Source organism: Impatiens glandulifera, unplaced genomic scaffold, assembly GCF_907164915.1.
Source record: "Impatiens glandulifera unplaced genomic scaffold, dImpGla2.1, whole genome shotgun sequence".
In the NCBI taxonomy this organism is placed as follows: domain Eukaryota; kingdom Viridiplantae; phylum Streptophyta; class Magnoliopsida; order Ericales; family Balsaminaceae; genus Impatiens; species Impatiens glandulifera.
In genome coordinates, this window is record NW_025919745.1 from 1 (window position 1) to 18,661 (window position 18,661).

General features: G+C 23.9%; 1 pseudogene; it reads right to left on the reverse strand.

Annotated features, from left to right (window-relative positions):
- Positions 1 to 17,400: 17,400 nt before the first annotated feature.
- On the reverse strand, positions 17,401 to 18,661 carry LOC124918423 (annotated as a pseudogene).

Sequence of the window (18,661 nt, forward strand, 5' to 3'; positions counted from 1 at the left end):
TTAATAAACAAATTGTTTATTTTATAAATTTATAATAATATTAATAATTTGAGGTTAAAATATTATAAATACATGACTATTGATTTTTATTTAAATTTTATTTTTTATTCTTTAATTAATCATTTTATTTAATATAATTAAAATAATAAAATACTTATTTATTTAATAATTTTTTCAAATATATATATAAAAAATAGTTATAAAAAATATAATAATAATAAATAATAATAGTAATAAAAAAATAATTAAAAAAATAATAATGATAATAATAAAAATAAAATTATAATAATATATATGTTGTCTACCAACCTAATATATTTTTGAAAAAATAATATATTTTTGAAAAAATAATATATTTTTAATAATTGTAATAAAATATTATTTAATATTTTAAATATATATAATTAATTAATGTAATTTTATTTATTTAAAGAAACTAAATTCATTTTTTATATAAAATTTTAATATTATAAAAAATTTGTAAAAATAAAATTTATATTATGTTTTAATAATTTTCATTTAATATAATAATAGTTTTTATTATATATTTAAAATTATCTTTTAATTTTTTTTAAATAAAATATTTAATAAATTTTATATATTTTATAAATTTATACTAATATTTATGATTTGAGTTAAAAATATTATTAATTCATAACTATTAATCTCCCTTTTAATTTTGTTTTATATTCTTTAATTAATCATTTTACTTAATATAATTAAAATAATAAAAATATTTACTTATTTTATATTTTTTTCCAAATATATATATAATTAGAATATTTTTAATATTATAAAATTAATGAATTACAAATATTTTTTAATTTTTTAATTTTATATCATTTTATCGTTAATTAATTATTTATAAATTTATTTTTTTAATCAATATAATTTTCAATAATTATTTAAAATATAATTAAATTATAAAAATATTATATTTACATTAAATTTATATATTTTACACCTCCGTCACTAACACCTTCAAATCGGTAGATTCCGTTCTTATATCTTAAGTTTATAAATTTTCAAAATTATAAAAAAATAAAATATTTTTAATAAATAAAATTTATCTTATTTTTTAATAATTTTAATTTTACTGTTATTTTTTTATTATTTAATAATAGTTTTTATTATATATTTAAAATTATCTTTTAATTTTTATTAAAAATAAAATATTTGATAAAATAATTTAATAAACTTTGTTTATTTTATAAATTTATAATAATATTTATAAATTGAGATAAAAATATTATAAATACATAACTATTAATCTCCATTTTATTTTTATTTTTTAATTAATCATTTTATTTAAAATAATTAAAAATTTTATTTATTTAAATTTTTTTCCAAATATATATATATATATATATATATATATAATTAAAATATTTTTAATATTATAAAATTAATAAATTACAAATAAGTTTTAAATTTTTATTTTCCTTACAATTTTATTACAATTTTATTGTTAATTAATTATTCATAAATTTAATTTTTTAATTAATATGTTTTTCAATAAAAGTTTTAAATATATAATTAAATTATAAAGATATTATATTTAAATTAAATAAATATATTTTTGAGTTTACAAATAAAATATAAAGTGATTATATTAATTTATATATATTTTTGTTTTGTATATAAGAATTTAAATAGTATTCAAAATTATAAAAAATAAAATAATATTCATAATTTTTACTTTTCAATATTTTTATACTGAAAATATTTTTGAAAAGTTTTTGTTATTATGTTTAAATAATTAATATATTTTTGAAAAAATAATATATTTTTAATAATTGTAATAAAATATTATTTAATATTTTAAATATATATGATTAATTATGTAACTTTTTTATATGAAGAAACTAAATTTATTTTTTTCATATAAAATTTTTTTATTATAAATAATTTGTAAAACTAAAATTTATATTATTTTTTAATAATTTTCATTTTACTGTAATTTTTTTAATAATAGTTTTTATTATATATTTAAATTTATCTTTTAATTTTTATTAAGAATAAAATATTAGATAAAATAATTTAATAAACTTTGTTTATTTTATAAATTTATAATTATAATAATATTTATAATTTGAGATAAAAATAGTATCAATACATAAATATTAATATTCCTTTTGATTTTTTTTTATTCTTTAATTAATCATTTTAATTAATATAATAAAAATATTTTTAATATTATAAAATTAATAAATTACAAATAACTTTTAATTTTTCAATTGATATACCATTTTAATTAATTATTATAAATTTAATTTTTTATTAAATATGTTTTTCAATAAAATTTATTTAAAATATAATTAAATTATAAAAATATTATAATGAAATTAAATTAATTTTTTTTTTCAAAATCTTCAAATTTCACATCCATCATTTTAATAATAATATATTGTTTTTAATTTCTTAAATATCTATTATATTTAAAATCAAATTTTAATAGTAAAAATTAAATAAAAAATATTTTATAATAATTAAAAAACTATATAATTACTTTTTTTAAAATAATAAAAAAATGAATAAAATCCAAAATAACTCGTTATCTTAATAATGATAATAATAAAAATTAAATTATAATAATAATATATGAGTTGTTTAATGTAAAGGACAAATTACCTGAACTACCCTTTAATTATACTTTGATCGCTCACTTTTAGCTGTTAAATTATTTTGTAAAATAAATTCGCTCTTTCAACTTTTAAAAAGATCACCGACGATTACCATTCCGTCAACTTTTTAATTAAATATAACTGCTTAAACTTAAAATAGTTTTTTTTATATATATATTATTATTAATTATTATTTTTTATATATATAATTATTAAATGTTTTTATATATATATATATATATATATATATATATATATATCATTAATTTTTATATAATAATATAATTATTAAATCTCTTTCATATATAAAATATATATTATTTATTTATATTTATAAAAAAAAGTTTAAAATAATTTATATATATTATTTTTAATCATTAATTTATATATATAAATTTATTTAAATTTAAATAATATATTTTTAAAAATAATTTAAAGGTCAAAAGTAAAGGTGACTTTTCAATTACTCAATTATTTTTAACCCTCAAATTATTTTATAAAAACAAATCATATATATTTTATCCATATATTATAAAAAAAAATTAATAATTATATAAATATAAAAATTAATAATAAAATATATATATATAATCGATTTAATAATTATATATATATATAATAATTATTAAAAATAATATATAAAAATAGTATTTTAAACTTAAACTGTTATATTTAACGAAGAAGTTGTCGAAGGCATTACCGAAGAAGTTGACGGAAGGGGCATTAGTACTTTTTAAAAGTTGAAAGGCGATTTGTTTTAAAAAATAATTTGAGGGCTAAAGATTAGCGATCAAAATAATTAAAGGACCGCCTAGATAATTTGCACTAATATAAAAATAATTTTATAATAATTTTGTATAATAAATGAACTTATTTTAAGGAACTAATTTCCAAACTAACCTTATTCCACGTTAAACTTCTCAAATTAACTTACTCTATTATTCAAACTCAAACTCAATTAACTTACTCTATTATTCAAACTCAAACTCAGTTTTCATATTTTAATTTAATTTAATTTATTTAATTTTATTATATTTAAACTTATGAAATATATATATTTAAATTATTATTTTTATAAATTAAATTATTTATATTTTAATATATATATATTTATATTATTATTTATATTTTGATATATATATTTTAAATTATTATTTTTATAAATTTTAATATATATATACTTACATTTAAATTATTATTTATATAATATAATAAATATTTACTTTATCATTCTTATAAATAATTAATAAATACTAATATATTTAAATATTTTAACCATAATCATATATAATAATTTAATAATTTTAAAAAATAATTATAATTAATATTTATTAAATTATTGACAATTTTATTGACTACTTAAATGTTTAATCTCGTTATTTTCTACTTATTTGGTGATACTTTGAATAATAGTTTTTTTATAATGTTTTTGTCATTATATTTAAACAATTCTCATTTATATAATATTAGATTAAACTTTTTAAAATAGAAATAAAATGTTATATAAAATAATAATTAAAAGTAAATATATATTAAAACATAAATAATTCAATTTATAAAAATAATAATTTAAATATATATCAAAATATAAATAAGTAAATTTATAAAAATAATAATTTAAATATTTTAATAAAATAATAATTTAGATATATATATATATATATATATATATATATATATATATATATATAAATATAAATAAATTAAAAAATAAAAATAAATAAATAAACTAAATTTGAATAGTAAATTAGGTTAGTTTAGGAATGGAAAAAAGAAAGTTAAGTTCTTATTTTAAGTATATATATATATATATTTTAATCATGATACAGGAAAGGGTAAGTGGGTATCAGATAAACTAATTTAAAAAAATATATATATTTTGCCGAGAGCTTTTATAAAGTTCACGGTAATTATTTAATATTTTCTTCAACCCTATCCTACTAATACTCTCCTAGCAGTATACAACAGAAAATCTGAGATTGATACTGAACAAAACCGCAACCATTATAGAAATGATTCATCATACCTTGAGCAACATCCCAGATGGTGAATGATGAGCTTTCACATGAACCAGAGGCCAAATGTGTAAGAGAAAGTCAAGGAATTATACAAATGACCACCAAATAGAATATATTCAAATACCAACTTTAAGAAACAGGTGATTTTTCATTTCAACATTCAATATGAAGGGAATAAATATTGAGTATAATGAAATATAGTAACTTATGATTCGTCAAAGCTAACAAAACAAACAGCACATACAGTCTTTCAACAATATCTTGCCTTGACCCATCGTAATCAACAACTGTTCCATCAGTTACATCAATGGATGTTTCAAGCCAATGATATTAGGTAGATATTTAGAAAGTAGTATTTTGGAAAGTTTAATTGTATCATCACGATCATATCTGAAAATTGACAAAGTAGAAGGGAAAATAATTATTTATTTTTTTGGCAATTTGGTATGGAATGTGATTGAATTAGATGAAATTTTATTAGATGATGGAATAAGGTGAAAGCGTATGAAAAAAGTGGGTTTTGTTTGACCATTTTTGGATCAAGATACAAATTAGATTATAATTTATTTTATTTTTTTGACAAATTAACTTTTTTTTTTTTTTTTTGTGGGGAGGGGCCAAAGTGAAAATAACATACTAAATACTTAGAAATTAAAATTTAAAACACAAATCATACACACATCATAATTTTTTTTTTTTTTATCAAGATACACATTCAAACACAAACCATATACACATCCTAATTATAATCAATCACAAACTTATATACATCTTTTTATAATTAATCATAAACCAATACTTAGAAACTATAACACAGTCTCTATACTTAGAATTTGACATATAATTTATATGCATAAATAATTAAATAAGATCCATATATACTTAGAAACTAAAACATAAATGGAAATTAATTAGCGAAGAAGGGTAAAACCGACAAATTTAAAGAACATCTTTCGGTATTTGGTGCCAAAACGACATATATATCCATTTTTGTCAACTTTGGCCTTAATTATCTAGAAATTTTCAAAGTGTTGGGAAGTGAACAATACCGAAAAAATTGAGTAAATTTTCGGTATTTCCCTTCATACCGAAAGATTTAATTCAAATATATCGGTATTTCATCCCTTAAAATTTAATAATTAATCAGATTTAGGCCTGATTATTTTTTTTCATCCTTAAAAAAACTAAACACAATCATATATACTTAAAAATTAAACAAAACCCCTACACATTCAAACACAAACCATAAACACATATTTTAATTAAAATCAAACACAAACTTTTATACATCTTTTTATAATCAAACACAAACCTATATTTAGAAACTAAAACACAATCCCTATATACTTGGAAATTGACACACAATTCATATGCTTAGATAATTAAACAAGATTCATATATACTTAAAAATTAAAACACCACTTATGAAAGGGAAATGAATTAGTGAAGAATGTCAAAACCGACATATTTAATCTAAATCTCTTGGAATATTTAGATAATTTATATATCTGTCGGAAAAATTTGTCGTTAAAACCCCCATTTTTACTAGTGTTATATTTCTCATTAAATGATATTGTGTCATCCAACATATTAATGGAGAAGAAAATCCTCCACCAACTATAATTAATATCACCGATAAAGATGAGATAACAAAAACAATTAAGAATCCAAATTTAAAGAATGAGAAATTCAAGATTCAAAAGTTTGAGGTTGGTTAATCTCAACTTTAACCGAAATTGTTCTCACACAAGTCATTGAAGATGTTAATGATACGACAAGAAAACTTTGAGAAGCCCTAGAATAAATTTTCTATATTCAAACTATGTCTCAATTAATAAAATTGAGACTTAAAATCCAAACTTTCATTAAAGGTAACTCAAGTGTTCAACCATATCTTTAGAAGATGAAATCGATAGCTTATGCCTTGGTTACGGCTGGTCATAAGGTTATAGATCTTGATCTTGTTCTTTATATTCTTGGAGCTTTAAGATCAGCATTTGAATAAATCGTTGTTGCGGTCTCCATAAGACGAGAACCTATAAGCATCAATGAACTTACAAGACTTTCTTACTCACGAACAATGTCTTCTTTTACTGTTAACGTCACATATGAAATAAATCAACAAGAAAATCAGAATAATCGCTAAAATAAAGATAGCAATTTAAGTTCATATTCAAAAATATAGTATCTGAAATGAATTAAAAAGTGAGCTAATAACGGTAGTAGACATTTTTCAAACGTGCAAATCTTAGTAGCAGTAATTGTCTGAATATACCGCTTGCAATAGAATCGGTTAGAAATAAGGTTATCTTCTTTTATTTTAGAGTTTCTTAATTATTGTAGATGGTGCTAAATATATTTTTAAATATTGATTTTAATTTTCTTGTATCAAAAATTTATAATTTTATTTATATGAAACTGCTTTTATAATTTATTTCTTAAAAATAAAAGGTAATATATTTAATATACAGTTATTTTTAATTATATAAATTTTATAATAATATTTAATATTTTTTTATTATTTTAAATTATTGAATACTTAAAATTATAATTAATTATTAATGTTTTAAATAAATTTATTAAATATATTAATCATATATATTATATTAATTAATATAATTGTTATTATATTAAAAATTATAATTTTTTATATGAAATTTGTAAAAAAATATATTTATATGATTTTATTAAATTGTTTTTATTAAATTAATGAATAATGAGTGAAAGTATATTATTATTATTAAAACTAATAATAAATAATTAATATATTATTTAAACTGCATTTATTATGTTATATAAATTATTTATTTATTAATTAAAATTTTAAAATAAGAATAAATATTTATATGATTTTTTAATAACTTTATTTTATGTTTTTTATTTAAATATAAACTATTTATTTTATAAATTAAAATAAATATATTTATTATTTTAAATAAATTATTAAGTGAAAATATAAGATATATTTTTAAATATTGAAGATGTTTTTGAAAAGTTTCTATATTTAAATAACTAATATATTTTTCAAAAAATTATATATTTTAATGATTGTAATAAAATATTTTTCTAATATTTATTTATTTTTATATGATTAATTAATGTAATTTTGTTTATATTAAGAAACTAAATTTATTATTTATATAAAAAATTTATATTATAAATAATTTGTAAAAATAAAATTTAAATTATTTTTTAATAATTTCATTTTACTGTTATTTTTTCAATAATAGTTTTTATTATATATTAAAAATTATCTATTAATATTTATTAAAAATAAAATATTAGATAAAATAATTTAATAAACTTTGTGTATTTTCAATTTCAAATAATTTTAATTATTTATTCATAAATTTAATTTTTTTTAATTAATATGTTCTTGGAAAACATTATTTAAAATATAATTAAATTATAAAAATAACATATTTAAAATAAATTATATTATAGGAAATTATAAAAATATCTTATTTAAATTAAATTATATTATAAGTGAAAGACAATAATATGTTTTGACAATTAGGTAAACTCCTTCGTCATCTCCTTCAAATTTTTTAAAAATAAAATAATATTTATAATTTTATTTTTTAATATTTATATTGAAAATTGATTTTAAAATATTTGGATTCCTGTATTTAAATATCTAATATATTTTTGAAAAAATAATATATATTTAATAATTACACTACAATATTTTTTTAATATTTTTTTATTTTTATAAAATATTATTTCATATTTTAAATATATACGATTATTAATGTAATTTTAATTATATTAAGAAACTAAATTTATTTTTTATATAAAATTTTGAAATTATAAATAATTTGTAAAAATAAAATTTATATTACTTTTTAAAAAATTTCATTTTACTATTATTTTTTATTTAATAACAGTGCTTATTATATATTTAAAAATATTATAAATACATAAATATTAATCTACCTTTTAATTTTATTTTTTATTCTTTAATTAATCATTTTACTTAATCTAATTAAAATAAAAAAATAATTATTTATTTAATAATTTTTCCAAATATATATATATATATAATTAAAATATTTTTAATATTATAAAATTAATAAATTACAAATTTAATTTTTAATCAATATATTTTTAAATAAAAGTTATTTAAAATATACTTAAATTATAAAAATATCATATTTAAATTAAATTAATATATTTTTCTCTTTAAAATCTTCAAATTTTATATGAATCAAGATTCACTATTTAATAATAATATGTAATATGTTTTTTTAACTTATTAAATATTTATTAATAAAAATATTATATTTAAAATTAAATTTTAATATTAAAAATTAAATAAAAAATATATTATAATAATTAAAAACCTAACTAATTACTTTTTCAAAAATAAAAAAAAAATTAATAAAATTCAAAATAATTCATTATTAATAATGATAATAAAAATAAAAATAAAATTATATAAATAGTATATGAGTTGTTTAATGATAAAGTAATAATGTAAAAATAATTTTGTATAATAATATTGTTTATTTTTGTATTGTAAATAAAAATAATAATAATTTAAAATCAAACTGTATTTATCATCTTATTGCATGCCTAATGCATTGTTAATGTTTTCTCGTTCATAATCGAAACTACAGATCTCCAATTTGAGCATATGAACTACCAAAAGAACCACAACGAACTTAACTATAATCCTACACAAGTCAAAACTGAAACTGATCGTTTATCGTGTATCATCCCCAAAACACGTTTTTAAATGAAAAAACAGAGCTCATATTCGGACATGATGCAACTGAAATTTCAGATATACGGAGATGTAGTTTACCATTCGAATAATGCTATCTATCAAAATCACCACAAGAAGCATGGCAACAATATTGAAGAAGCTCCGTTCCAAGATTTAGCTTCTATCGACCCAAAATTTCGCCCGAAGCAGGGTACCTTTGTTTGCAGCCATATTCTTCTCTCTTGTTCTTTCTTAGTTTGATTTGTTTCTAGACTTCAATAGTCGATTGTAGTTTTGATTTGAGAGTGATTTGCGGTGTTTGTGTGATTGATTCTCTGCTGGAATTGATTAATTGAACTTTATCGAGAGCACCGATGATGATGATGAGTTTTCGTTTTTTAGTTCCGACATGATAAGAAACAATTATTTTTCTTATAGTAGTAAATTATAAATTGTTAATACACAGGACTGATAAAAATCGTAATTGATCATAATCGTGGATACTTCTTTTATGGTGAAGTTAGTTGTTAATGTAGGAATTGTGTATGGAGGATTTGATTTGTGATAATTGAAATTCCAAGTTTGGTTAGGTTCGATTAAAAATATTTCTTCGGGTGTGAGTTGCTTGTTTTATGTAGTAACATATTCTTGTTAAATTTTATTTTATTTTTTATAGTGGAAATTGAGACGTGTAACCCGAGAATTATTTCGGGTGAAGGAATATATTAAGATACATAATATTTATGTATTTATCTATGCGAATTTTGTAAAAATTGAAAAACAGTTAATAAATTTGATGAATTTGTTGTAAAACTTCAGTTTCTTTACCTTACTTATTTATATTAATTATATAATTACTTTATAATACATATATATATTTATATGATTTCTTAAATAATTTTATTTTATTTTGTTAATAATAAATATTTATTTTTAAAAAATTATATTTTTGTTAAAAAAATTATTGTAAAAAATTATTTATTTTCCTTAAAAATAAAAGATAATATATTTAATATACAGTTGTTTTTTATTATATAAATTTTATAATATAATTTAATATGTTTGAGAGGTTGAAGATAGACTTTTGGGAGAGCATTTTTCTTATAAACTTATCGCTACGGGAGAATCAAAATTATTTCCGATCGTAAGCTCTCTTTGCCCTCTTAGCCGTAATTTTCTCTGAAATGTTTTTGGTGGGGAGAGATAGAGACGAGGGGAGAAATTATTTCCTTACTCTTTACATGTGGACATAGTCTCGACATTTAAATTTGTCTACATTATATTAAAGAGTATTTATGCTTGTAGAATTTTGAGTGAGGGAAAATATAATTTAAATAATGAGTTGAAGTTTATATGAAAAATTCAGATATTTAAAAAACATTAAGTGTAATAAAAGGTAAAGACCGACAACACTCAATAAGTTGAGTGTAAACAAAATAACATGTTGAGTGCAAGCAAAAATTGCACCTAATTCAAGATGAAGAAATAATTCAACACTCCCCCTCAAGTTGGGTAATAGATGTTGAGATTGTCCAACTTGTCAAAAACTCCTCAAATTGACTTGGGAAGAGCTTTGATTAGAATGTTAGCCACCTAATAGGAAAAACCTTGGGTAGTTATGAGAGTGAAGAGGATGTTGCCTCAGAGTAGTGGCTCTTGACTCTTGGCACTTGACTCTTGCCTCTTGGCTCTTGACTCTTGCAACTCTTGAAGTGAAAATGATAAGTTTTGGACAAATGAAATGTTGAAAGAAATTTGTCGATCTGTTTAACATAATGAGTGATAAAATAGAGATAAACAAATACTTATGAAATATGAGATAATATAATAATTTGAGTTCTCCTCCAATGGATATTCCTACCATTGGAGGAGGCAGCGGAAAATTATGAACAAGTTTCTTCAAGATAGAAAAAAAACATGCTTTAATACCATGTAGATTTATTAGAGAGAGGGAAATATGAGATTGGTGAAGAAGTGGTTGTGAGTTCGGATGTGACTTCGATTGAAGATGATATTTCAGATATTGATTCGGGTACAGGTACGAATGTATTAGAGATAATATCTTCAAGAGGACCATCATGTTGAAAATTGTTGTTATTCTCCTCAACATGATGGTAGAAGGGTTGATCTTCAAAAATTGAGACATCCATAGAGTAGAAAGTCTTTTTTGAGTGAGGATAGTAGCATTTGTACCCTTTCTGATTTTGTGAATATCCTAAAAAAATGCATTTCGTGGCTCGAGGGTCGAGCTTGTCCCGATTGTGGTTATAAATGTGGACAAGAGAGGTACATCCAAAAATCTTTGCGAGAGTGTATTTGGATGCGATTTTGGAATCGGGAAAGAATTTGTAGAAAGTTTCAATTGGACTTTGGAATTGAAGAATGTGTGATGGCATACGGTAAATAAGGTAGGAAGCGGTGGATATGACATCGCCCCAATATATTTTGGGAGCATTTGAGTGGACTAGAAGGGATTGAGTTACCTCGAGTAGATGACGTTTTTTCTTTCAGCGAATCCATTTTGTTGGGGAGTATCAACACAAAAGCTTAAATGGATGATGCCTTTTGATTTTAAGAAGTCGCCGAGATTGGAAGAGAAGAATTTGCGTCCGTTATCGATTTTGAAAGCTTAGATTGTGACTTTGAATTGATTATGGATTAAGACGAAGAAGTCTTTAATGATTTGACAAACTTCAGATTTTCCTTCATGAGAAAAAGTCAAGTGAGACGAGTGTGGTCGTCGATAAAAATCACAAACCATCGTTTACCATTTAAAGAGTTAGTGTGGGAGGGTCCCCACACATCGCTGTGAATTAATGAAAATGGTTTAGAAGGTTTGTATGCAATGTTTGAATATGAAGATCGAGTGTGTTTTGCAAATTGACAATTTTCACAATGAAAAGAACTAGCGACTTCATTGATAAATAATTTCATAAAGAGTTTTGCCAAATACAAAAAACTGGATGTCTTAGTCTACGATACCACAACATTATCTCGACACGATTATTTGAAAGGGAAGTTGACATGAGACATTTTTCGTAGATAGACTATGTTACAAAATATAGAGTCATGAACACAACTTAGCATTGTCAATCGTTCTCCTCGATTCCGTATCTTGAAATTCACAACCATTCGAGTAGAATTTGGTAAGACATTTTTCATGACAAATCTTTCTAATTGACAATAGATTGCACTCAAAATTTGGAACATAGAGAACATTTTTTAAACAAATGGTAGGCGTTTCTGGACGCATTGTTAGTCACGCGAACGGTGGACAAATGATTTTGAATACAAAAATCATGTAGTAGAGATAGGTTCTCTATCATATGCTCTGAAGCCCCTGAATCAACAATCCAATATTTAGAGTTAGATGTACCTAAGTGGGCGTTAAACGCTTTAGAATAGTCGGAGTTGATTCTACCGAAGACATTTGCGGCAACAAAACTGTTATCGTTATTTCCAGAGGCAAGTTGCAGCAACCCGGGATTAGAGATGAGAAGTTGACGAAGAGCATCTAGTTGGACGTCGGTCGAGGGGACAATCGAATAAAAGGAGGGTTACTAGGCAACGGAGTGAGCAACATCACTAGAAAGCGGTTGCGATTGAGTGGCGGCAGTTGAACGTTCATGTCTTGGTTTCCAATCGACGGGTTTTCCGAAGATTATCCAACATTTGTCTTTGGTATTACCAATTTTTTTTTGTAATGGTCGCACTATGGTTTACCACCACGACGAGCATTGGGGACGAATTGTTTGGTAAGAAGGGCTGTAGGTTCAGATTCGACAATTGCTATGTGATTCGGTATGCCAACCGGCATCATAAGATGGAGTCTTTCTTCTTCGTGATAAATCTCAGCAAATGCATCTGTAACCGATGGTAGTGCCTTCCTTGAAATAATTACTAACCAAACACCATCAAGATTGTTATTTAAACCGGACATAAATTTAAAACACCTCTTTTGAGCGAAGTGTTTACGGTAGATATTAGTGTCGATTGGGTTGGTCCAAGGAAGCAATTTGGCAGCGTCGATTTCTTGCAAATAGATGCATAGCGCGATATAATATTTAGTTACCGTGAGAGTCCCTTATTTAAGATTGAGAATGTTGAGTTCAATCTTAAAGAGGCGAGACGTATTGTTGTTTTGAGAATATGTTTCCTTTTTTGTTTTTGTTTTTTGAATAAAGGAGAGCTAGAATGACAACCCACAGTCATGATCCCCCGCTTAAACTCAAAGCGCTTCCAAATTAAATTGAACACGTGACATTTTGATATCTTAATCCGACTCTTACCATTGGGCTATCTTGGTGGGATTTGAGAGTATGTTTCCTTAACAGTGTCCCAAATGTCTTTTGCGATTTCATACCCGTTTTTACATAGATTTTAGCCATTTCAGAGTCATGGAGTTAACAAGTCAGGACATGACAAGACCGTTTTTGGTGTCCCATGCTTCATAGGTGGCATCACCGGATTTGAGAGCGACGGTAGCTCCGGTAAGAAATGATAGTTTACTCTACCTCGAATGTTCATTTTGACGGAGCTTACCCATTCGAGGTAGTTGTGGCCATTAAATTTAAAGACTGAGATAGGAGAATAATCCACAAAAGGGATGGTGGATGAGGAAGAATTTTGGCTAGCCATGATAGGAGATAGCCGATCGAGAAAAAAAATGAAATTTTTGAGAGTTCAATAATGCTATGATACCATGTAGAATTTTAAAAGTTGGAAAATATAATTTATATAATGAGTTAAAATTTACATGAGAAATTCAGATATTTAAAAGACGCTGAGTGTAATAAAAAGTAAAACTGTTGAGTGTTAACAAAGCAATCGGTTGAGTACAAGTAAAATTGTACATAATTCAAGATGATGATGAAATAATACAACAATTAATTAACTTGGAAGAGGTGATCAAATTCTTATGATACATTCTCAAAGGAACTCATTTTTTGTTTGTAGAATCATAAATAGATTTATTGAATAGAATTTACAAAATTCATGCCTTTTGAAGCTTGTTTAATGATGATATTAAGTGGAGATGATTTAAATGATAAAGAGTTTCAAATATATATATACTTATATATTACACACCATTAATATTAATTTAATTTGTACGTATTACAAGTGAATATGTGATAATAATAATAACAGTCATTATTTAAACTCTTATTATTAAAGTACATTACATTATTACATTATGATCTTAAAGAGGAATACTCAAAATGGCATGTTTTATTGATATAAAAAATTTTATATTTATTCTAAAATGTTATAGTTATTAGTTATTTTTGTAAAATTTTATTAATTTTACATTATAATTTTACTTCAAATTTCTATATTCTTGGTATTAAATGAGAAAAGTTAAATTATTTTTAAATTATAATTTTACATTATAATTTTACTTCAATTTTCTATATTTTTAGTATAAATGAGAAAAGTTAGGATATGAAGCATAATCGGGAAATGTGATGAAATGACCCTCATAAGAGGTCTAATTCCAAAAAAGGCCCACGGTTGATAAAGTTGGTAAAAATGGCCTTTTTGCCTTGTGAAAAGTCTGTAATACCCCTCCCGCGCCTGTTTTATCGCTCAATTACGAGAAATGTATTTCTCGCATTTGGTATTTCTCGTATTTGGTGTTCAATTACGAGAAATGTATTTCTCGCATTTGGTATTTCTCGCCTTTGATATTTCTCGCATTTGGTATTTCTCGCATTTGGTATATCTGAGTATATATTGAGATTCGGACATTTATAAAATATATGAAAACGGCTAGGATTTCAAATCGATCTACAATAAACTACGAAAGAACAATCTCCAATGGAGGACGTACGCGATCGCGATGCATTCATCTCTGGATATTAGATTAACACACACACATGACGACGACTCAAGACAAGAACGCCTTATCATCGGAGGCTCCACTTGCCCTCGTCACCGTCGAACGCAATGTTCGCTCCGACCTCGACACCACACTTCCAAAGCCTTGTATGTATTCTCTAGATAGATCTTGTTCTTTCAAATTAATAAATCTTTGAGATTGGGTCTTTCATCAAATATGCAGACTTGGCTAGATAGGTCAACTGGGTTTGAAGGAAATGGTTGGTATTATATGAGATTAGAAATTCGAATCCCTGAAGTTGGATCTTTTCTCATTGTGATTAATTGGGTTTTTTTCTTTCTTCTTTAGTTCTAAGGATTTTAGTCTTATGTATACAAGATAAAATGAATCACCAAAGATGTTATAACAGCAGACAAGGAACGAATCCGGGAGATACACTGCCGGAAAAGGTGGATGTAAATATCGAGATGTTTCTTAGGTTGCTGGTTGTTGGATTTCTACAAAAGTAAATTTGATTGTCTTACATATACTTCAGATATTCATAATTTTGTATTTTATCTGCCAATTAATCACAGGCCTACTGAAAATGTTGATCTTGATAATGTAGAACAAGCTTCATTGAATACACAATTGTCATCTTCTAATATTGGATTTAGGCTTCTCCAAAAGATGGGTTAGAAAGGAAAAGGTCTTGGAAGGTTGAACAAGGTAAATAAACATCAATTCTCCTATTAAAGTAGATTGATTATAATATGTTATAGCAAGGTTTTATGGGTGAACTGGCTCTCAACATAGACACGAGAATTGAACATTTATTCAGGAACTTCATTGTTTGTGCATCTGTTATGTTTTCTCTATCAAATAATTGGGTAGTAAATTATTTTTTCGGTTTATATTAAGGAATAATTGAGCCAATAAGGTCTGGTATGCGGGATGCAAAATTGGGAGTTGGAAAACAGGAAGAGGATGATTTTTATACTGCTGAAGAAAATATCCAAAGGAAGAAACTTGACGTGGAGTTAGAGGAGACAGAGGAGATTGCTAAGAAATGAGAGGTATGCTTTTTGCAGTTTGTATGTGTGCATACCCGGATAATTGGAGCTTGATGCTTGCTTCTTCTTTTTTTACAAAACCAACATTTATTAGCAGAAGGCAACACATATTTCTTTTATATGTGTGTCTTTTGAGGGGAATTAGTATCATCAAGTTTGGAAGGTCTTGAGAATTTCGTGCAGTTTTTATTACCTGGTTGTTTGCTTCTACTACCAAGGTCCAAGAATCTGCAAAACAAGCTAAGCCAAAAAGTGAGGCAATTATTTTTCCTTGTTACTTCTGTTGGGACTCTTGTCATTGTTGTTTCCTAATTAGCCAGTTTCTTATGTTGGCCAGATTTCAAACAGTAGCTCGACAAAGATGAAAGCAAAGATTCCAATAGCTACAGTTTTCGGGAATGATAGTGACGAAGAACAGTGAAATATGTTTGTTGGGTTGAACCAGAATCTGTTTAAGTTTGTAAACTATTACTGTCTTTATGTCTCTCTTTTGCATCATCTTTAAGCAAACACTATGCCAATTACAGTTTATTTATGAAGTTTTTACAGTCAGATTGTTGAGTGAAAATTACAGTTTATTTGTGGAGTTTTACAGTCAGTTTCTATCCAAATGTTTATTATTTTTTTGCTAAACCCATTTTGTTATTAAGACCGCAGGCTGAAAAATACTTGTTTTGAAATACTTTTATGAATATGAAAACCGAAATTAGATGATAACTGACAAATCGTTGTCTGGTTTCATTTTACGAGTACAAATTTATAAGCATTTTTCATCATAAAACATGCACAATCTCTTAAAGTGATAGCTAAAATATCCTCTATAAAAGATACAGATTTTTCTTTATTTCATGTCAATCCGACAGACTCATGTTTTAACAACTATAATTTTAATGGAATCATGTCAATAAGAGGTTAACTATGGAGAAATTAATAGGCTAACTATGGGCCTTGATAAGAACACAAAAACTCCTTGCGGCTTTTGCTTTGTCCTGTAAGAATTGTTGACATTATATATGTTGGTATTAGATATAAGCCCTTTAATCATCTGTTTTATTTATTCCCCATTTTCTTGACTAGATGTTTTACATATTTGAATAGCATGTTTGGTATGACCCAAAATTGAAAACACTCACATACATCAACATTCATAAATATGTTATGAGTATCACAAGAATTGAAAGGGTATATGATTCTAATCTCAATTGTGAATCAAAAAACAAAATTAACAAGTTTTTTAAAAGCAAAAGAGTCCCCCGGCTTTATCAGACAATAGCATTGGCAGCACTTACAATTCTGGGCCATAAATCAGCACATTCCTTCCCAATTGGACCAGTAATGGCAGAACCTGGTTTTTTTACTATCAAACAAATAATGGTGAGTGAATGAATGAGGCCTAAAGATGATATAGTAATTTAACACATTTTGAGACATTTTTTTTACTTTTCATTTCTCCCTTAGGATTCACTATCACACCAGCATTATCTGCATAGTAACAACATATTTATCAACCAAGATATTTACATATTACAATCAACAAATTTCATATATAAAAAAATTGTGTTGTGATTGTTCAAAATGGAGAAAACCAAGAAGTAAGTAAGACTTTGAACGCAAATAAGTGAGTATATTGTTTCTAAATACATCATTCATCATACCATAAACTCTATTCATTATCCCTAATACTCTTTCTTTAATATCTTCGTGGGTATATACAATACTCAAATACCCTTGAAAACCAATACTAAAGAAAAACTATTTCTAAATCCTCAACATTGAGAGTTTGTCATACAAAAGAGAATTGTAGTGAAGAAAAGGTTAAAGACATTGTGATGATGAAGTGAGACATGACAATCAATCAAAAAGTCAAATTGTACACTAACTAAATGGCACTTCGATTGTCAAAACAGATATCTGATTATGATGAGCTTTGTTTGGTTAAGTTGTTTACTTGTGGAAATAGACATGCTTTTCAAATTGTTTGATTTACCCTAGTTGTAATCAAATAAGGGATTGTATCAATCAGATCGTGAAAAGAGTGGGTTTTTCAGTCTAACTGTTCTGGTAAAGAATAACAAAAAATTGGTTAAACAAGTAACAAGTTATAACACAAAACAAAATCAGAATCTACTAAATCACCTTCAAAATACACCTTCAAAATACATGAACACTCCATCCTTTCGGAACTAGGGCTTGCATTGTCTAACAATGACAACAGGCATGACCTTCTTTCTCAAATCAGGTTTCCCTTTCTTCACTGTCGCCATAACCATATCTCCCACACAAGCAGACGACAATCGACTCAAACGACCCATGATCCATTTCACTGATATGATGTAGAGATTCTTCGCGTCGGTATTGTCGGCACAGTTGACCGTAACCGCCACAGGAAGACCTAGTGACATGCGGAACTTGTTTCTCGC